Source organism: Prunus dulcis, chromosome 5 (genome assembly GCF_902201215.1).
Source record: "Prunus dulcis chromosome 5, ALMONDv2, whole genome shotgun sequence".
NCBI lineage: Eukaryota > Viridiplantae > Streptophyta > Magnoliopsida > Rosales > Rosaceae > Prunus > Prunus dulcis.
Window position 1 is genome coordinate 9,336,640 of NC_047654.1, and position 23,364 is coordinate 9,360,003.

The 23,364-nt window shown below is 39.6% G+C and overlaps 1 pseudogene; it reads left to right on the forward strand.

The window, feature by feature from the left end:
* Nucleotides 1–211: 211 nt before the first annotated feature.
* Nucleotides 212–5,076, forward strand: LOC117627693 (annotated as a pseudogene).
* The last annotated feature ends 18,288 nt before the right edge of the window (nt 5,077–23,364 follow it).

Genomic DNA, 23,364 nt, shown 5'->3' on the forward strand with positions numbered 1-23,364 from the left:
TTATATAAACTTTGTTTTCCATTCCTACTCAAAACAAACATGGGAAAGGAAATAAAGTAATATTTCCGGGTTACTTTCCCAGCATTACCAAACGTGGGAAAAGAATCATCCATTCCCATTCCCTGGGGAATGACATTGGAAATGATTTCCCCTCAAATTCATTCCAGAAACCAAACGGATTACAGTTATTAAAAAAAAACACCACCTCCAAAATGAGTATCCTCAGAAACCTCCTAGTCTTCTGCATCCTATGTGTCACTCTCTTCTTTGCATCAACCAATGCAGCTGATTTCGATATCTGAAACAACTGCCCTTTCACCGTCTGGGCAACTACCACGCCAGGCAGAGGACGCCAACTTAATAGAGGCGAAAGTTGGGGCCTAGACGTGGCTGCCGGAACCAAAGGGGCTCGCATTTGGGCCCGGACCAGATGCAGTTTTGATGGAGCTGGATGTGGGAGATGCAAAACAGGTGATTGTGGGGGTGTCCTCCAATGCCAAGCCTTTGGCCAACCCCCAAACACCCTAGCTGAATATGCGCTTAACCAATTTAACAACTTGGATTTCTTTGACATTTCCCTTGTTGATGGCTTTAATGTTCCCATGGACTTTAGTCCCACGTCTAATGGGTGCACTAGGGGTATCAAATGTACGGCTGATATTAACGGGCAGTGTCCTAGCCAACTGAGGGCTGAAGGAGGCTGCAACAACCCTTGCACTGTGTTCAAGACTAATCAATATTACTGCAATTCTGGGAGCTGTGAACCTACAGATTTCTCTAGGTTTTTCAAGAGTCGGTGCCCGGATGCTTACAGCTACCCTCAGGATGACCAAACAAAGTACATTTACATGCCCTGGCGGGACCAACTATAGGGTTGTGTTCTGCCCATGATGAAGCAGATACTCTTACGATCAATAACATTTATGAATAAGTCTGATGCAATAAAATTCGTTTGAAGGCTTTGTCATCAGCACATGTAATGGTGTGCATTATGTAAAACAAAGTACCTGAAAAATAAAGTGAAACTCTTACGATCATCAGTCATGCTTTATTTTTCTTAATGCTGGGCGATTTTGCTTCATATATTACCTAGTGAATGTGAAAATTTGGTTACCTAAATTCGAAACTAATGTTGAAGCTCAATGGGTTATAGTTCTTCTATCACAAAAGGTATATCTTCAGTGGCCATTCCTAGTAAAAGTATTCATATATGAAAAAGAGACCTATAAATCGAAAGCAATTCAGGTTGTTATTAGATGCAGTTTGAGATCTCTAGGGAAGCTTCTCTTAGGGCCCGTTTGATAACTTTTTCAATTTTAGTTTTTTGTTTTCATTTTTTGTGCTAGAGTAGTGAGGGGAAAAGAGGGAGAATAAAAGTGAGAATGAGAGTGAAGATGAGATTGAGAGGGAAGATGAGAGGGGAGGATGGAAGGGAGGAGTAACAAAAGTGAAAATAAAAATTAAAAACTAAAAATCTATTTGGAATTGTTTTCACTTTCAAGTGTTTGTTTTCACTTTTGTTACTCCTTCCTCCCATCCTCTCCTCTCATTCTCTCTCTCAATCTCATCCTTACTCCCATTCTCTCTTCAGTGTCCGCTTTTGGGTGCAGGATTGCTTGGTCGCTGGGGTTTCCTCAACCAATTCGGTTGTGTCAGCCCTGAGATTGGTCCTCTCAGTTTCCTCTATACTCTACCACCAAAAATAAAAACTAAAAGCTAAAATTGAAATGGTCATCAAACGAGCCCTTATTTTCTTCTGTTCATTTTTCAGATTTTATAGTACTTTGACTATAATACTCCATTAATTGTAATAATAATAAATCAGGGGCAAGTCTGGTTCTTAGCAATTCTCTTATGGTCTTTGAGATTTCTATAGCAAATTGGATAAACCCCATCGCTGCTGGCTGTGCTCTGTGCTCTCTTAGTCAAGTCCATACGTTTTTCCTTTGGAGTATTGACAAATCTGTATGTTTACTTTTGCGCATTAAGCCAAAAACAAATCTGAACATAAATTATGTATACAACTCTATCGATCTATTGTAGAATTGTTCTGCGGACCCAAATATTCTTACATCTTGGAAGAAACGATGAAACGATAGTCTTGGATTTTTTAGAATTAGAAGAAAAACTAATTGATCAATTATCATCTCGATATATTGTTAATATCGACATCATCGATATTATTTTATTATATTGATGGTAAATAATTTCAGTCTTTATATCACATAAGTATCGATAATAATAATCCTATTTATATCACATAAGTATCAATAATAATAATCCTATTTGAGATCGATGTATGAAACTAAATACATCTTTAGTAAAAAGTACGGATTTTTAAGGCCCTTAATATTCTTAGTCCAAAAGATGCCTCTAAGGCTAAGGGAGGGGGAGGAAGCATGTGAAATTCGATTTTCTTAGTCTTCTTGTTGATTGGTCAAAAGGAAAAACTTGGTCATAGCAATATAGGGTAGATATTGTTGAATATAATGACAATTAATTGAGGGTGGAAAATAATGTATATGCCAAAATATCCTGTGGACAGAAGGCGTAGGACTTTTTCTTCAGCGTGGACTGGCCACAGATCCCACCCATGAGTCTTTCATGTATTTTCGCAGCCTGCTACTAAAATAATTGGACCAGCCTTTGTGAAAGCTATGTCTACCGACAAAATATCAATGCTTACTTGGTAGGAAGTTGATCTCTTAAATCTTGCAATGCATTTTTAAACTCCTAAATTTTGAACTAAACAGACTTTAAATGTGTATGAAGCTTATTCAAGAATTAATATAATTAACCGATGTTTTAGACTCAGGCAAATCCAATATATATTTCCTTTTTCTTTGTAGACACATTATATTTTGTATTTTTTGTCTGATATAATAGGGCCAAAAGAGACACATTCATGCTTGATGGGGACAATTAGTAACTCCATAAAAATGTAGCTAAATGTGTCTCATTGATTTAGTTTCGTAGAATAAAAATTACACATCATTGACTTTTCCTTTCTTTTTTTTCCTTCCTTGTGGAAAAAACGAAGGTGAAGAAGAAATTTCCTTTTTCTCTCCATGTGCAGTAGTGGACATAGACTAGAAAACAAAGAAAATGACCTAAGAAAAGGATGCCATTTAATTTTGTGACACAGTTCTTCTTTGCTCTATACAATTAACCTCATGAATATAGCATCTTTATAATTCAATTCCAAAATGACCCTGCTGCTCATCAGAAAAAACCTCTCATCAGTTCTCTCCATCCTATTGATATTGATCATCATCCCCCTCTTCTTTGCAACCGTTCATGCAACACATTTCGTCGTCCGAAACCAATGCCACTTCACCGTCTGGGCAGCCTCCCTTCCCGGCGGAGGGAAGCAGCTTCTTCCAGGCCAAACTTGGTCCTTCGACATGAACACGGGCACTTTCCCTACCAATATGCCAAAATATCATATGTCTCCTTGCGAATATAGGGGAGGACTTTTTTTTCAGCGTGGACTGACCATCGATATCGACCCATGATATATAATATATAACAACAATTTATAGGATTGACCATATATTGTGCCAGCCTGCAACTAAATTTAACTGGACCGGCATTATCTTGTTAACCCATGAATCAAAACGACATATTTACACAACAATTAACATATAATTGGAAATTAGAAAGAAAAAAAAAAAACCTAATAACTATGTAATTTAGGGATTTATTATATGAGTGCCTTCAGTTTATCGAGTTGCTCCAAAAAAAAAAAAAAAAAATTCTTATTTATAAATATTTAACAACCCAAGTATTTGGTAAAAAGAGGCCGCTTAATTTAAAAATGACGGAGTTTAGGAAGCTTTAAGAAGCAACCAACGACTGCTTAAAAGATAATTAATTGGTGTCTCACTGATTTAATTTGTAAAATAATAATGGAATAATCATGATCACAATTTGCGAGTCGTTACGTCCTAGTTAATCATCAACCTCAAAGTACTTATCTTCCACGATTTCGGTTTTGGCAAAAGAGTCTTGTTCTTCTGGAAAGAATGGAAAATAAGAAACTGTCCTGCAATTTCAATGTGTGAAACAAAGTCTTCTTCTCTGCCTACATATTTCTCTATATATAAGAATTACTTGAGAACTCCCTCACAATTCAAAACACAGCCACAAAGCAAAAACCAATTGCGCAATATTGTCACTGCTTAATTATAAGCCCCAAAATGAGCCTACTCAAAAACTTCTCAGTCTTTTCCATCATATGCATCACCCTTTACTTTCCAACTTCAACCAATGCAGCGCGTTTCGATATCCGAAACAACTGTGCCTTCACAGTCTGGGCAGCAGCCTCACCAGGCGGTGGAAGGCAGCTTAACAGTGGCGAATCTTGGCCTTTAGATGTGAACTCTGGCACTGCTGGGGCCCGCATTTGGGCACGAACGGGATGCAGCTTCGATGGAGCTGGACATGGCAGCTGCCAAACAGGTGATTGTGGAGGTGTCCTCCAATGCCTAGGCTATGGCCAACCCCCAAACACATTAGCAGAATATGCACTTAACCAATTTAACAACTTGGATTTTTTTGATATCTCTCTGGTTGATGGGTTCAATGTCCCAATGGACTTTAGTCCCACGGACAATGGATGCACTAGGGGGATACAATGCACGGCTGATATTAATCGGCAGTGTCCTAACGAATTGAAGGCTCAAGGAGGCTGCAACAACCCTTGCACTGTGTTTAAAACTGATCAATATTGCTGCAATTCTGGGAGCTGTGGCCCCACAGACTTCTCTAGGTTTTTCAAGGATCGGTGCCCGGATGCTTATAGTTACCCCAAGGATGACCAAACCAGCACATTTACATGCCCTACTGGGACTAACTATAGGGTTGTGTTCTGCCCATGAAGTAGGTGTTCACTTTGCTCTGCTATAGGAGACATAAATCTGCTGGCAATAGCTAGTTGATAATATCGATTGTATGTTTGTGATGCAATAATTAAAAGCTTGAGGGCTTTGTCACAGCATGTACAGTGTACATGCATTGTGTAACACAATATTAATAATATTAATGTACTCATCCAAGGTACTATTATAAATGGTTCGCTCACGAGTCTTAATTCAAGTGATGACATGAGATAAATAGCATGACGATAGGAGTAAGTTCAAACTCTATTGTTCGAAAAGAAAAACATAAGAATTTGTGGAATGACATTTTACGCACTCGCCCTTGATGATAAGAGTGTACATTTGGTGGTCATCCTTTAATTTCCATTCTTGCCTCCAACAACAAATTTGGTACATGTTAGAAAGAGAAGAATTTGAGCTCAATAGAGGAATCTCGCCGTAATATCACATGAATGGTTTATGAACTTTGTTTTTTTTATTTTTTATCAAGTCTCTCGCACTAGTATAAGGGTGTGTGTAATATAAAAATCAAAGCATTTCAAAGCCTTAATTACACTGCACCTGCTATGACCCTATTGAGGATGATTAAAGATCCCCGCCAACTTAGCTAATAAAATCATGTGGAATGGTAATTTAGCTAATGAAGGCGGCGATTGCATATGCAGCCTTGGACAATTGGGCTAGAAAAAGCTGAGGAGCCTGAGTGAATATACCGCAAAGGCCCACTTCTTGCTTAGAGAAATTGAAGACTCATACTCAATGGCTGCTTTTTCTTCGTCTCCTTCACCTTTTTGACTTAATTTTAGTAACTTTGATCATGGCTTTTGCCTTTTTGTTCCTTTATAATTTGTTGAGTTAGTTTTTGTTTGGTCAATTTTGGTTACAAAATGGATTGTAGTTTTGTGATTACTATTCTCGTGAGGCATCAAGATGGATTTTGGAGGACAGTTACATGATAAAGGCAGAGGAATGCTTGAGAAGGGAGAGGGTTTTCTCATTACCTGCATCCATGTAGTGAGAAGAAACTGGTGGAGACAATGCAATATTTGTTGTTGGTGGTGCATGGAACTCAGCTGATAGAAAAGAAGCATTATGAAACTTGGTCCGGCAGGCTGAAGATGCAATGCATGGATGAAATCAGTAATGTCTGTCGTTTGATTAGTGTTTTAATTTCAAATGGATTTAAATTGACATAAATTTAGGGATTTGCTAAGTAAACTTTTCCCTTTTTTTAAGGGTAACTGTTCGTTGGGTTGGGATTTTAATACCCCTTAGAGCAATTCCAGCGCAAGGAGTTTGGCCCGGGCAACAGGCCCCTTGCAGCCCAAGTGTCCCTCCAGCGCAGCCAAAGCAGCCCTGGCAAGCTGCGGGTCCCACGAGCCCGGGCAGGCCCAAGGGCGAAAATCGACTGGGCTCGAGCCCGAGTTAGGTGACGTCAGCGCTGATGTCACCACACACAGGCTCCAATGGTAACCTACCACGTGTCAACACCGGGTGGCTCCGATTGGTTTTTTTCCAGAAATCCTACGGTTCTCATTTTTTTGGCCAAAAATTTTTAAAAAAAATCCTAAAAAATCCGAAAAAAATTCTGAAATTTTTTTTAAAAAAATACCAAAAAAGTATGTATTTTTTCCCTATAAATACCTAACCGTTTTATCTACTTTCAACACCAAATCTTCATACAATTTCTTCTCCATACAATATTTTCTACTCTCCACTCACATTATTCATTTTCCACACCAATTCTCCATACAAACTCATCTCCTTCCAATATTTTTTACTCTCTACTCATATTTTCCACTTTCCACACCAATTCCATACAAACTCTTCTCCTTCCAATATTTTTACTATCCACTCACATTTTTGTACTACTTTCCATTTGTAGAAAATAAACAAATGGCATCTTCTGTCAAAATCGGAGGCTCGTGGTCAACCCAGGAAAATATTGCGTTGTGCGAGTCTTGGGTGAACGTTAGTCATGACCCTATCACGGGCAATGAGATGAAGTTCCATCATATGTGGAGCAAAATTCATGGAGAATTTTGTCAAAGATCGGGTTCCATTCGGACCGAAATGGCGTTGTCTAGTAGATGGAAACTTCTGAATAAAGAGTTAGGCAAATGGAGAAATGCCTTGACAAAAGCAAGGGAGAACATTCGAAGCGGTCAAAATCTATCCGATGAGGTAAAATATTTATAATACCATTTTCATCAATTTAATGTAACTTTTTTTTTTTTGGCATATTCTATTTCTTTTTCTTGCATAATTTTAATTTTATTTTTTGCATTTCCAATTAGTTTAATTTTCTTGCATAATAATTTTTTTTTCTTGCACTTTCAATTATTTATTTTTAATAGATCATACAAGCACAAATGTGGTTCGGTGCCATGGGGCAAGGCAAAAAAAGTTTCGTGCATTTCCAATGTTGGGAAGTTGTGAAGGATTGTTCAAGATTCAAAATTATTCCCACCGGTCCTTCGGTTGTGTTGAATGAGACGCCGCTCCACGATTCACCATCAACCGATTCGCCATTGGACTCCCCAATGGAAACGGAGTCACCACTCCCACGTCCGCCGAGACCGATTGGGAGAAAGGCGGCAAAGGCCAAGAGAGGGGGCACTTCGAACAATGAATGTATACAATTATTGGAGCAAATAGCTAAGAACACCTCACTAAGAATTGAGAGAGACTTGAAAAGAGATGAAGTGGACAAGGCACGAGAGGAAACATTTGCAATTCAACAGCAGCATGCACAAGAAAAAGACATGGATGATAAAGAGATGAAAATCATGGCCATGGATACGAGCCATATGTCTCCTGAAACAAAGGCCTATTGGAAGCATAGACGAAGGGATGTGATGAGAAGAAAACTTTTCCATGACGACGGACCTAGCAATACGGATTGGTTAAATGATGAAAACCATTAGGTTGTATTGAAACACCTTTGCCATATGTTGTATTGTTGTATTGTTGTATTGTTGTATTGTTGTATTATCCTTTAATTTGTTGTATTGTTTCCTTTTCATTAAATAAACAAAGCATTAAATAATATGACTATTTATTAAAAACATTTGAGCATCAAAACAAAGATTAATTAAAACCAAACCTTAATTTATTGCAAACAACACACAAAACAAACCATACACAAAAGCATAATATAAAAAAAAAAAAAAAATAAAGCATTAATTCCAATAAAACAACACACACAAAATAAAGCATAATAAAAAACAAAGCATAATTCCAAACAAAGCACTAATCTTGACTTCATCCATTGTGATTGCCTTTCATCTCCCACAAGTGCTCAATCAAGTCAACTTGACGTCTCTCGTGAACATATGAAGATTGCATTTCTTCATAACGATCAATCATGGGGTTGTTGAATCGACCATCCCGAACTAATGGTTCGGGCTCCATTGGTAGTCCATTTGGTCCCATCGGCCTTTCATATATTCTTGTCAATGCCGTGTTCATGGGATCGGGTTCAAACACCTCTGGAGCATCGTGGTCATACTCATCCTCCATAATCATGTTGTGGAGGATGATGCAAGTCATCATAATACTCCTCAGCACCTCTTTGTCTAGCATCCGAGCAGCACCCCTGATAATTGCCCAACGAGCTTGCAAGATACCGAAACACCTTTCCACGTCTTTCCTGTAACCTTTTTGAAAGGAAGCAAAGCTTCTTTCCTTCTCGAATTGGGGATTCGGAATTGTTTTCACGAATGTCGTCCACCTAGGATAAATTCCGTCGGCAAGGTAGTACGCACCAGAGTATACGGTATTGTTGATTTGGTACGTGACCTGGGGGGGAATGACCTCGCAATACCTCGTCGAACACTGGGGATTGACCAAGGACATTCAGGTCATTCAATCGTTCTCCACTAATCACTAATCACAGATATCCCTAACGAGAACAAAATTAATAGCGTTAGTACGAATTTACATTAATACATTTAAACTAACGACAAAAAATACATACCCAATGAACGTACTGAATTCACAGCAGAGCAGCGGCAAGAGGAGTGAGAGAGAGGCAGAATGCAATTTCTGCATTCTGCCTCTGCAATGGCAGATACTAATATGAAGAAGAAGCACTTTGCGCGACGAATAGCAGAATTCGTCGCGTAAAATGCCGTCGCAAAAGGGCACTTTTCCGTCGCACAAAACAACATTTTCGTCGCGCAATTACGTGCCGACATCTGCTTTTTTTGTTCAACGAAAAACATTTTCCGTCGCACATAATTTCGTCGCGCAAATTATATATTTCGTCGCGCAAGGTTTACATGCCGTCGCGCAAATGGTCGATTTCGTCGCGCAAGATCGCACCGGCATTAAACTTTTCGCGACGAATATAAATCCGTCGCGCAAAAAAAATTGTATCCACCCTTCATTTTGGGGCCAAAAATAAGTATCCCTCGTTTTCTTACGCGACGGTACATTTTTTCGTCGCGCTAAGTTGTCTTTTGAGACGAAATCTCTCGTCGCGCAAGTTTTTTAACCGCCAAAAAAGAGAGCCAATTTTCTGTCCATCTTTACGCGACGAATGTTTATAATTGTCGCGCAATATTTTCATGCGCGAGGATTTTTGTCGTCGCGCAAGATTTTGGCACCAACAAAATAAACCGGGCTTTTATGCATTACCTTTGCACGACGAAATTAAATTAGGTCGCGCATAGATTGTTTGCGCGACGAATCTGTTTGTCGCGCTAGTTTTCTGTTGTTTGAGCGACGGAATTTTTTTTCGTGGCAACAGTGTTTTTTGCGCGACGAAAATTTATTCCTCGCGCAAATATTAAATCGTACTAGTGATTGTGTTTGATGTCTCTGGTTTGTTGATACAAGATAAAGTCACTCATCAGGTGCTTCTCAAGGGAAAGAGTGATCATGGCTTATATCCTATTCCACTGCTTCCTTAGTCTACAATATCTTCAGTTTCTTCAATGAATAAAGCTTACATTGGCCAGAAAATTAAGTCTTCCCTATGGCATCAGAGGTTAGGACATACCACTAATGAGGTTACAAAGAAAATGTTGCAAGCTTCTGCTATTTCTGTTGTTGATGATCTTCCTTCAGCGTTTGGTCAACATGTTTACAAGGCAAAATGCATAGGTTGTCTTTTCCTACTAGTCATTCTAGAGTTACTATGCCATTTCAATGTATCCATAGTGATGTATGGGGTCCCTCTACTGTAAAATCCATTGATGGCTACATATATTATTTCAATTTTGTTGATGAATGTACTTTTTTTATGTGGCTATATTCGATTTTTCAATAAATCGGATGTTTTTGGAGTTTTCACGAAGTTTTATGCTATGCTCACAAATCAGTATGATGCTAAAGTTAAGATATTTCAAACTGATGGAGGAGGTGAGTTTACTAGCACATTGTTGATGGCCTTTCTTGATTCTAAAGGCGTTATTCATCACTTGTCTTGCCCTCTCACTCCTCAGCAGAATGGACTGGCTGAAAGAAAGAATCGTCATGTTATTGACACTGACAGGACCCGATCCCAATTCCACTTTGGAATTCGAGCCAAGTCCTGTGCGTGTCCGACACCTGGCGAATGTCGGGCATAACTGACCTTTTTACCCTTCTCGCTACAATTACGTTTAAAATTTTTCCTTAGACTCCTGCCGAAAATTCGGCAGAGTCTTCCATGTAATTTGTCCAAATTCAAAACTTTTCCACCTGTTAAACAAGTAAATAATTCCACATCAACTGCCAGAATAAAACAATCAAGCATTCACCAGTTCTGGTTCTCCAGTCCAACAAGATATCAAAGCAGTTACTAATAATTTACAAGACTTTAAGTAGTTTACAACGAAATCCTACGTTTTGTGGTGGTGCGGAAGCTGGGAGTGGCCCGGGGTGGATTCCTTCGTACTTCTACAGCCTGGGGGCGAAAAACAAGTTTGAAGGTGTGAGTGGACAAAAAAAAATAATGTTCTTAAAAACAATTTATAACATAGTAACCCCCGTTAACGAATAAATAGGTAAGTACATCCACAAGTCGACTGTAATAAAAAACAAAGTCTTTATATAAAATATAGATAGGTCTACGTATCGATACAGATATAGCACATGCACAAATATCAAGAAAACCGGTATAAGATGACTGAAAACAATAATTTTATAAAAGCACTGAAATTCCTTTAAAACTGCCACCTATATGTACCCCTATAAAGTCCATCAAATCCCCTGGCAGGTCTCGGCGACACACAGTCTATCCGAGTCGCAAACTGGCAGGATTCAGGGGACTATAGTCAGCCTGATCCGCTGGCAGGTCTCGATGACACCAAGTCGACTCGAGCCGCTCTGGCAGGATACAGGGGACCGTAGTCAGCCTGATCCGCAATCCTGGCAGGTCTCGGGGACACGAAGTCAACCGAGTCACAAATCCTGGCAGGTCTCGGGACACCAAGTCTGCCGAGCTGCAAATCTTGGCAGGTCTCGGGACATCAAGTCTGTCGAGCTGCAAATCCTGGCACTCACGGTCCGAGTGTCCCCGAAATCGTGAGGCAATGTCAAGTGCACTGACAGAACTGTAAACAGACTGGATGTCCGTAGACATCGGTCTATTTGAGGGTAATCACCAAAAAAAAAGTGGGTACATAGTGGTCTTAACTAATTTACTATAGGAAAGTCTGATAAATAACTGTGATCTCAATTTTGCTGCTATTTCTTTTATATAAATCTCAAAGTCTGCTGTCTATATAACTTTAACATGTTTGACTGAGCAGTATAGAAATAAAGATAGTTTACGATACAATTCAAGCTCGGAAAAACATGCAATAATACTTATTCAAGATCAAATAATGAAATTTAATTATAAATATTGTTTAGAAAAGAAAAGTCCACTCACTGCTGGTCCGAGCTAGCTGGACCTTTTGAAGGTCACTCCTGTGGGTCGGTCGGGCCTTTGGTGCCTAATTAACCAAGAATATTAAATTAATAAAACTGCTTAATAAAAGAATTAAATTAAACACCCTGCCCCCAGTTTTTAGAAATGCGTGCAATCATTTTCAAGTCAATCCTATGCCCACTTTAACCTTTCAGACAAATAGAACGGCCTTAGGAGACCCGAAACTTTACTAAGCGATAAACTGCTAGACCGGCTAATCCTGAACCCCGTGGGGTCCATGATCTCCGATTGCCAATCTGTGATTCTCTAAAGGTTCCTCACAGAGAAAGACCCATATCCTGCGAGTTTGGTCCGAAACGGACGGTCGGATTAGCCAAAATCGCGTTATCGCTTAAAATCCAAACCCTAGGCCCAGGGACCGCGCAATATGGAAAATCCATTCAGGGCTCAAACGGACTCCAAATTGAGATCCGCGAAATCCTACGCGCTCGTGACAACACGAGGATCGAAAAACTACATAGAATTGCTACTGTACCCTCACCCACGAGCTGCCACACCCGCCGACAGCTTGGGTGTCCAAAGCGATAACGGGTCGCCTGAAAAACTCAAAACCGAGACTCCAAACTTCTATCCTAGGTAAAACACCCCATTTGGAGTCACTTTTGTTCTTGGACATACCCCAAAAAGTGGCCGAAAATGGTCGATCAAGGCGGCCAAAATTTGGCCGATTTTCAATTCGAAAATCGAGTGTTCTACAGCCAAAATCGATCCAAACCCAGCCAACCATCAGTTATAACATGAAAAATAGGTGAGAATCCATACCTTATTCGAACGATTTGGTTGAGAAACGAAGGAGAACAAAGAGCTTGAAGATTCGAATGAAAACCGGCGATTTTCGCCTGATTCCGGCGAGCTCCGGTTGAAGCAGAGGCTGAGACCGGTCGGGAAAGGACAGCAGCGGCGAGGCGGTTCCAACCGTACCGGTGCCGTAGATCGGCTCGGGCTGTGGCGTCGGCTGTGGCGACGGAAAGGGGCGGGGGTCGCTGGCGCGCGGGAGGAGAGAGAACTGAGGAGAGAGAGAGAGAGGAGAAAGGGATAAAAATTTGACTTTTTGTCCAAATTACCGTTTTGCCCTTCGCGGTATTTTGACTGTATTTTCTTCGTTACAATTCCGATCCAAGTCTGCTCCGTGTCTACGGACTCATTTCGTCGTGCTCTACGCAACGGCGTAAGCGGAATTGACGAATTCCTTGTCGGTCAAAAAGTCAACTTTTTTCTTATTAAATAATGCGATGGCAAAATCGTCTTTTTGCTAGAATAAATTAATCCTAATTTTTAGATATATTGTTTTGGGTTATTACAGACACAGCCATAACTCTTTTATCTGATGCTTCACTTCCTACAAAGTTTTAGGTTCATTCTGTTGCTCATGCTGTTTATCTAATAAATAGAATGCCGAGTGAGGTTTTGAATCATCAATCTTCATTCCTTAAGTTGTTTGGCCATGCTCCTAATGTTCAACATCTGAGAGTTTTTGGCACTGCTGTTTATCCTTACTTGATATGTTATAATGTGCACACGCTTCAACCAAGGACTACTCAATGGGTGTTCATGGGTTATGCACAAGGTTACAAGGGAGTTTTGTGTTTTAATCTGCTTACTGATAAATTTGTTCTTTCGAGACATGTTTTGCATGATGAGATAGTGTTAGTGTTTCGTTTTGCAAATAAAATGTCTTCATCTGTTTGGGGTTCGTCTCATGGAAATTCAAAGACAACTCCAGTATTGGTTTCTATTCTTATTCATGTGTCTTCATCAGCTCCAGTGCATAGTATGAGTTTTTCACAGCTTGGTTTACAACCTGTTGTATCTCAGGATGTAATTTTACTTCACCAAGTTTCTGATAGTGATCCGATTTCTAGTGCTTCGTCTAGCTATGATTCTATTGGTGACAGGGTACCTCTTGATTCTGTGTCAGTACCCGTGCTAATGGATGATCAGTTACAAGTGCTTCTACCAGCTAGTTCTCAAAATGCGTTGTTTCAGTTCCTAGTGGTTCTATTAATACACATACTATGACTACAAAATCAGTATGATGCGTTGTTTGTAGAAAGCATTTTTCTGATTATCAATGCTATTATACCTCTATTCCTTCACTGCCTGATGAAACTGAGCCTGCAACTTATAAGTTAGCTTCTTAATCTCCAGTGTGGATTAAAGCTATGCAGGAAAACTTGATGCATTACATATGCAGGGTACTTGGATTTTAGTTCCAAAACCATGCCATAAAAATGTTGTTGGCAGGTTTACTGGATTAAAAGGAACTTAGATGGAATTGTTTCTAGGCATGAGGCACGTCTGGTAGCTCAAGGATTTAGTCAGGAGCCTGGATTGGATTTTAGTGAGACTTTAAGTCCTGTAGTTAGGCATACTACAGTTTGATTAATTCTGAGTATTGCAGCTATGAACAAATGGTCTTTAAGACAGTTAGATGTTAAAAATGCATTTTTACACGGAGATATTGAAGAAGACGTTTTCATGAGGCAACCCCTGGTTTTGAAGATTCTGCACATCCAGAGTTTTTGTGTCAATTAAAGAAATCTCTTTATGGTCTTAAGCAAGCTCCAAGGGCTTGGAATGCTAAATTCATTGGTTATTTACCAGCTATTGGTTTCAAATCCTCTCATTCTGACCCAAGTCTGTTTGTCAAACATACTGGATCTAATATTGTCATTCTTCTTTTATATGTGGATGATATAATTCTTACAAGTTCTAGGGCATCTTGTATTCAAGAAGTGGTTGATGAACTCAGTGCAGTTTTTGAAATGAAAGACATGGGAAAGCTTGCCTATTTCTTGGGTTTACAGATTGATTATAATGCAGAGAGTGATATATTTGTAAGTCAGAAGAAATATGCTGAAGAACTTCTACACAAAGCAAGCATGAGTTCATGCAGACCCTATTTAACTCCTCGTAAGCCACATACTTAAGTGTTGCAGTCTGAGGGTACTCTTCTATCTGTTCCCTCGTTATATCGAGTGTTGTTGGAGCTTTATAGTATTTAACATTTCCCAGACCAGATTTATCCTATGCCGTCAATTCTGTTTGCCAATACATGACTGCTCCTACAGAACTTCATTGGTTACTTGTTAAAAGGATACTCATATACATTCAGGGCACTCTAGATCATAGATTGAAGTTCTCTAGTGGTCCTTGGCAATTACATGCTTTTAGTGATGCAGATTGGGCAGGAGATATGAATACCAAAAGTGTTAGAGTTTATTGAGTTTGCAGGTTTTTGTAATGTGGTTTTGGAAAGAAAGAGAGGAAAGCACAGAGAAAATGTGAGAGAGAACGTTGCTGCTCTTTGTAATTTCTTAATAGATCTGAAAAATATTACACTCTACATGTATGTAAGTGTGTGTGAGAGAGAATCTAATTCTCTAACAGATTTACAAACATATTCAATCTTAGCCTTTGATTATATCATCCTATGAGATGAGTCCATATGTCATAATCTAATGCTTAGATCCTAGGCTAACTAAGAGATCACTTGGACTATGATCCAAGGGCTCCAATTACATTAAGACAGAAAAGAAGAAAAATTAAAAGAAACGGAAGTTTCATAGACTGTAACATAAGCAGACTGAGTTGCTTCTGCTCCAAGGTATTTAGCTCCATTGCTTTCAGCTCAAAATGCTTTCAGCTCAAAATGCTTTCTCAAAGTGCTTTCAGCTCAAAGGGTTTAGACATCAACACTCCCTTCTAACCCTTTAGCTGATTTCACACCAAGTAAGTCTCTTAGATACACAAATCGATCCTTGGACAAAGCCTTGGTAAGAATGTCAGCAATCTGGTCTTCTGTTTTGCAGTAGATTAGTTCAATCTCCTTTGCTTGAATAGCTTCACGAATGAAGTGAAACTTTCTACTGATATGTCTGGTTTTCTGGTGGAAAACTGGATTCTTAGCCATTGCTATGGCAGAGGTATTATCACACAAGATTGGTGTACCTTCCACTTGCTCTTCACCAAAGTCTTCAAGAACAAACCTTAGCCACTTAGCCTGTGATGTTGCTTCAGCAGCACTGACGTATTCTGCCTCTGCAGTAGACAAAGCTACTGTATTTTGCTTAATGGATGCCCATGAGAACATACCAGATCCAAGTGTGAATGCATAGCCTGAGGTGCTTCTTCTATCATCTTCACTTCCTGCCCAGTCACTGTCACAATACCCTATCAAAGTGGCTGATTTCCCTTTTATGAACTCAATCCCAAAATCCAGTGTGCCTTGGATGTACCTCAAGACTCTCTTGGCTGTTCCCATGTGTTTTCTAGTAGGATTATGCATGAACCTAGCAAGCAAGCTAGAAGCAAACATAATGTCTGGTCTTGTAGCTGTCAAATAGAGCAGACTACCAACAATCTGTCTATACTCATTCTCATTTGCTGCCTCACTCCCATCTTCCTTGCACAGCCTCTCACTTGCAACTAGTGGAGTCACCACAGATTTGCAGTCCTTTAGACCAAACTTTTCAATTACTTTCATTGCATATTTCTTCTGATGCAGAAATGTGTGCTTATTGGTCTGCACAACTCCCATGCCAAGAAAATGATAGAGCAGGCCGAGATCAGTCATCTCATAGTGCTTCATCATGTCATTTTTGAATTCTTCAAGCAATTTCCCACAACTTCCAGTATAAACAATATCATCCACATAAAGTGAAACAATAAGAATACCTGAAGTGTCACTTGTTTTGACATAAAGTGTTGCCTCACTAGGACTTTTCTTGAATCCTGCCCTGTTGAAATATGAATCTATCTCATCATACCAGGCTCTTGGAGCCTGTTTTAGTCCATACAAAGCTTTGTTCAGCTTGTACACCTTGATTTCTTCATTGTCTTTAACAAACCCTTGTGGCTGCTCCACATAAACTTCTTCTTTTAACACTCCATTTAGAAATGCAGACTTGACATCCAATTGGTACAAATTCCATTCCTTCTGTGCAGCAAGAGCAATCAAGGTCCTAATGGTGTCCAACCTTGCTACAGGAGCAAATGTTTCATTGTAGTCTATTCCAGGTTTCTGTGAGTAGCCCTTTGCCACTAATCTAGCCTTGTTCTTCTGCACAGATCCATCTAGATTTAGTTTCGTCTTGTAGACCCATTTGACACCAATGATTGGTTTACCAAATGGTCTGTCCACTAGTGTCCATGTGTTATTTTTTTTCAATCATCTCCAGTTCAGCCTTCATTGCATTTCTCCATGACTCATCAAGGTTTGCATCTTCAAAGCTTTCAGGTTCAACAATGCAAATGTTGCACTGAGCCATGATTTCATTTACACTTCTCCATTTCTTTGGTGTGTGGTCAATGGCTTGTGAGCTTCCACTTATTCTCTCCTCTTGCAGGATATTGTTTTCACCCATTTGAGTTGATGCATCCAAGTCTTGACTTGGTTCATCTTGCACTGTGGTTCCTGCATCCATTTGCAGTGGTGTGTCCAAGTCTAGACTTGGTTCACAATTCTGATTTTCTGCAGGCATAGAAACTGTTATTTCTCCCTTTTGTTCATTTTCCCACTTCCATAAACCATCCTCATCAAAGTGCACATCTCTGGACAGAATTACCTTCCTAGAGCTTGGATCAAATATCCTGTAACCTTTTTCACACAGGCCATAGCCTACAAGAATACATTTGTGACTGTTCTCCTCAAGTTTGTGCCTTAGTGCTGAAGGAATTAGCACATGGCATGGTGATCCAAAGATTTTTAAGTGAGCAATTCCTGGTTTTCTCCCAGTGTAGGCTTCAAAAGGTGTTACTTTGTTTAGAGCCTTAGTAGGACATCTATTTAATAGATAAACTGCAGTGTTTACAGCCTCTGCCCAAAATTCATAGGGAATACTCTTTTCATGCAGCATGGACTTTGCCATTTCAACTACTGTCCTATTCTTTCTTTCTGCTACTCCATTCTGCTGAGGGGAGTATGCCACTGTTAATTGCCTTTGAATGCCAACCTCTGCACAGAAACTGTTGAATTCACTTGACAGAAATTCCCCACCCCTGTCACTTCTCAAGCCTTTTATCTTATACCCACTCTGCAGCTCTGTCATGGCTTTGAATTTTCTAAAACACTCCAATGCACTTGACTTGTTTCTAATAAAATACACCCATGACATTCTAGTGCAGTCATCAGTGAATAGCAGGAAGTATTTATTTCCTGATATTGAGTCTGTTTTCATTGGTCCACAGATATCTGTGTGAACCAATTCCAAAGGATGTGATGCTCTCCAAGTAGATTCCAAAGGGAAAGAATCTCTGTGCTGCTTTCCTAACATGCAGCCTTCACAAACCACAGAGACTTGCTCCAAATGAGGCAGACCATGAACCATGCCTTGGTTTTCAAGCAGTTTCAAACTTCTCTCATTTAAGTGTCCTAGCCTTTTATGCCATGTCTGCAGGCAGTGAGAAACACTTGCTCTTAAAGCCAACTCACTTGCAGGCATCATTGTAAGTGGAAAACATCTGTTATTGGTCATTTGAACCCTCACAATCAGATTTCCTAGTGACTGATCATCATACACATTCACCATATTCCCTCCAAACACAAGATAATAACCATGCTCCATCATTTGCCCAACACTAAGTAGATTTTCTTCCAGACCAGGTACAAGCATTACTTCTTGTATGTGCTTCTTTCCCAGCTTGGTTTTGATCACCAGAGTTCCTTTTCTTGCCACTGGAACTACCTCTCCAGTTCCCATCTTGACTTTAGAATTCAAATTCCTTTGAATATCCACTAAGAGCCCCTCATTTCCTGTCATGTGGTTACTACAACCACTATCAATGTACCATGAGTGATTCTTTTTCACATCTGTTGCAGCATTGCACATGTAGAACAAAGTACCTGTTTCCTCCACCTGATTTGCATAATTCACCTTATGTGCATTTTTATTTCCATTGCACTCTCGGATCATATGCCCAAATTTTCCACATCCATGGCATTTAGGCTTGCCTTCAAACCAGCACTTGCCATAATGCAGCTTATCACAATGTTTACAGGCCATTTTGTTACCTTCACTTGTTTTCCAGTTTTTCTGAGATTTTTGGTCTCCAGAAAAACTGCCACTCTTTGGATTCTTCTCCTCAATATTCAGACTAGCAAAGGCCCTTTCTGTAGAGTTTTCAGTATGGCGATCCAATCTGAGCTCAAAGCTCTTCAAGGAGGCAACCACCTCTTGCACTTCCAAAATTTCTAGATCCTTAGAATGTTCAATAACAGAACAAATAGGATCATAGGACTTTGGCAGACTAAAAAGCAGTTTCTGCACAATCCTCTCCCTGGATAATTCCTCTCCATAACTTTTCATGTGATTTAAGATATCAAACAATCTAGCAAGATACACAGATAGAGATTCACTGTCTTTCATGCGAGTATATTCAAATTCTCTACGCAATCCTTGCAGTTTTACATTTCGTACCTGCTTATCTCCTCTGAATTCCAGCTTCAGAATGTCCCAAGCTCCCTTTGAGGTCTCCTCATTCACTATTCTGGGGAAGAGTTGATCTGAGACAGCACTTTGGATTAATCCAAGTGCTCTAGCATCCTTCATCAGAAGCTGAGCCAATGTAGACTTCTCAGCATCCTTAGTCTCTTCTATCTCTTTTTCTTTCTTTGAATCTGGATCATTGCAGCCATGTTCAACCAGATCCCATAGTCCATGAGATTTCAGTATTGTTTTCATCCGAATGCTCCAGAATTCATAGTTTTCTCCATTGAACACAGGTGTGCGAAGCTCAGAGGTGCTAGATCCTGCCATGTGAGACATTGGATTCAAGAAATCTCAGCTGCACAGTCGAAGGAAGCTCAAAAACAGCTCAAAAATCAAATCCTTCTCCTTGTTCACAGGTTTACTCCCAGCTCAAATGATCAAACCTGGCTCTGAGGCCATGTTAGAGTTTATTGAGTTTGCAGGTTTTTGTAATGTGGTTTTGGAAAGAAAGAGAGGAAAGCACAGAGAAAATGTGAGAGAGAACGTTGCTGCTCTTTGTAATTTCTTAATAGATCTGAAAAATATTACACTCTACATGTATGTAAGTGTGTGTGAGAGAGAATCTAATTCTCTAACAGATTTACAAACATATTCAATCTTAGCCTTTGATTATATCATCCTATGAGATGAGTCCATATGTCATAATCTAATGCTTAGATCCTAGGCTAACTAAGAGATCACTTGGACTATGATCCAAGGGCTCCAATTACATTAAGACAGAAAAGAAGAAAAATTAAAAGAAACGGAAGTTTCATAGACTGTAACATAAGCAGACTGAGTTGCTTTTGCTCCAAGGTATTTAGCTCCATTGCTTTCAGCTCAAAATGCTTTCAGCTCAAAATGCTTTCAGCTCAAAGTGCTTTCAGCTCAAAGGGTTTAGACATCAACAAAAAGATCTACTACGGGATTCGTGGTTTTGTTGGGTCCTAATCCTATTTCATGGCAATCCAAGAAACAAACCTCTGTGGCTAGGAGTTCAACAGAAGCTAAGTATCGATCCTTGGCACATACCTCAGCTGATATAGCTTGGATAAGGCAAGTGTTGCAAGATTTAAAAGATCTTCTGCCTCAGCAGCCTGTTTTGCATTGTGACAACTTGTCAATGAATGCACTCAGTTCTAACCCTATTTATCATTCACGTGTCAAGCATTTAGATATTGATTTCATTTCGTCATAGAGAGAGAGAGTTCAAAGAGGAGACCTGATTGTTCAATACATACCAGCTGAGTATCCTCAAACACTGTATTAATCTTAGATTGGGGAACTCAGCTGGGTTTGAGGGGGAATGGTGACTGTACATGTCTAGTCAGCATATTAGATCACGTGTATATCTCGTGGTCAGTTAGGAGTTGTCAAGCAGTTGTATAAAGCTCTTGTGTGTACGGTAATTGTTCATTAAGAAAATACAAACAGTAAACATCTCCTTGAAATCTCTGTGTTCTATCTCTAGCTTTCTTCTTCCCTCTCTTTCCCTGCAAATATCACTTTCGTTATCATGCCCATGAAGGAGGTTTTCACTTTTTTCTGTTATAGAAGACATAAATCTGCTGGCAATAGCTAGTTGATAATATTGATTGTATGTATGTGATGCAATAATTAAAAGCTTGAGTGCTTTGTCACAGCATGTACATGTGGTAGTGTACATGAATTGTGTAACACAATGTTAATAATATTAATGTACCCATCCAACGTACTATTATAAATGGAACGCTCATGAGTCTTAATTCAAGTGGCATGAGATAAATAGCATGACGATAAGTTCAAACTCTATTGTTAAAAAAAATAATAATAATAAGATTTTGGGGAATGACATTTTTCGCACTCGCCCTTGATAATAAGTGTGTACATTTGGTGGTCATTCTTTAATTTGGGGACCTCCCATTCTTGCCTCCAACAACAAATTTGGTACATGTTAGAAAGAGAAGAATTTGAGCTCAATAGAGGAATCTGGGCCATAATATCACATGGATGGTTTATTAACTTTGTTTTTTTGTCAAGTCTCTCACACTAGTATAAGGGTGTGTATAATCAAAGCATTTCAAACCCTTAATTACACTGCACCTGCTCCCTATTGAGGATAATTAACGATCCCCACCAACTGAGCTAATAAAATCATGTGTTTAATGGTAATTTAGCTAAGTGAAGGCGGTGATTGCTTATGTAGTCTTGGACTCTTGGGCTAGAAAAAGCCGAGCAGTCTGAGTGAATACCGCAAAGACCCATTCCTTATTTAGAGCAACTCCACCCATAAGGGCAAAGTCTAAGGCAAGGGCAAGCAAGGGCTGTCACTATTCACATGAATAGTGGCAGCCTTGCCATTTGTGGTTCCACCCATGAGGGCTAAGTCTAGGGCAAGTCTAAGAAAAATACTATTCATTGTACTTTATTTCCTATTTTTTTAATACTTTAAACCATTAATTTTGATAATCTTTTGTAATTAAATTTTCGGATAATATTTTTGGTTGTCACGTGTCCATTGTTTTCAGAAAAGATTTTCGGATGAGAATCTCGATTGTCACGTGTCTTATTCTAGATAAAATTTTCGGATATTCATTAAAAAAAATTATAATCTCAGATTTCACATAACATTTTCACCCTCTAAAATTGTACCACGTGTCCCATGTCAGATAAGATTTTCAGATATTTAAAAAAAATTATAATCTCATATTTCAGATAAGATTTTCACCCTCTAAAATTGTGCCACGTGTCATCTCTGTCAGATAAGATTTTCAGATATTTTTTTTAAATTATAATCTCAGATTTCAGATAAGATTTTCATCCTCTAAAATTGTGCCACGTGTCATCTCTATCTTCTGAATCCCTCTATAAAACTACACTAGAGGCCTCATACCTCTCACACCATCCCTTATCTATTCCTTCATTTCTCAGATTTTACAAAACACATTCTACTCTCAATGTCAAACTTGAGGAGGGTGTTAGAGAGGCAACAGAAAGAAATGGAAGAAATCCGGCCTAGACGTGCTGAAGAAGATCGGGACGCCGATGAAGAAGAGAAACAAATGCTTGCAGTAGCGGTGTGTATGCTTAATCAATCAAGGCAACACCGTCGTCCTCGTGCCCCAAATGTGGACAGACGTAGAGAGTCTCGGGGTAAGAATCTCTTGGAGGATTACTTTATCCCAAATTCGTTATATCGTGCTCATAAGTTTCGAGAGAGATATAGAATGCAGCCACATTTGTTTCAAAAAATCATGCATGATATTTGTAATTACGACACATACTTCATTCAAAAGCATGATGCTGTTGGAGTTTTGGGTCTTATCCCAGAGTAAAAACTTACAGCTGCTTTGCGGATGCTTGCTTATGGGGCATCTGCAGAGCAGATGGATGAGATTGCAAGGATGGGAAAATCAACTATCCTAGAGTGTTTGGTGAGATTCTGTGATGCAGTGGAAAATTTGTACACGAGGGAGTACCTTCGCAAACCCACACCGAGGGACCTGCAAAGGTTGCTACAAAAAGCAGAGGCTCGAGGTTTCCCAGGCATGATTGGAAGCATTGATTGCATGCACTGGCAGTGGAAGAATTGTCCTACTGCTTGGCAAGGAGACTACGGGAATCGAAAGGGTCAAAAAAGTATAATTTTGGAGGCTGTAGCTTCATTCGACTGTTGGGTTTGGCATGCCTTCTTTGGGGTTGCCGGATCTCAGAATGACCTGAATGTCCTTGGTCAATCCCCGGTGTTCGACGAGGTATTGCGAGGTCATTCCCCTCAGGTCACATACCAAATCAACAATACAGTATACTCTGGTGCATACTACCTTGCCGACGGAATTTATCCTAGGTGGACGACATTCGTGAAAACAATTCCAAATCCCCAATCCGAGAAGGAAAGAAGCTTTGCTTCATTTCAAGAAGGTTACAGGAAAGACGTGGAAAGGTGTTTCGGTATCTTGCAAGCTCGTTGGGCAATTATCAAGGGTGCTGCTCGGATGCTAGACGAGGAGGTGTTGCGGAGTATTATGATGACTTGCATCATCTCCACAACATGATTGTGGAGGATGAGTATGACTACGATGCTCCAGAGGTGTTTGAACCCGATCCCATGAAC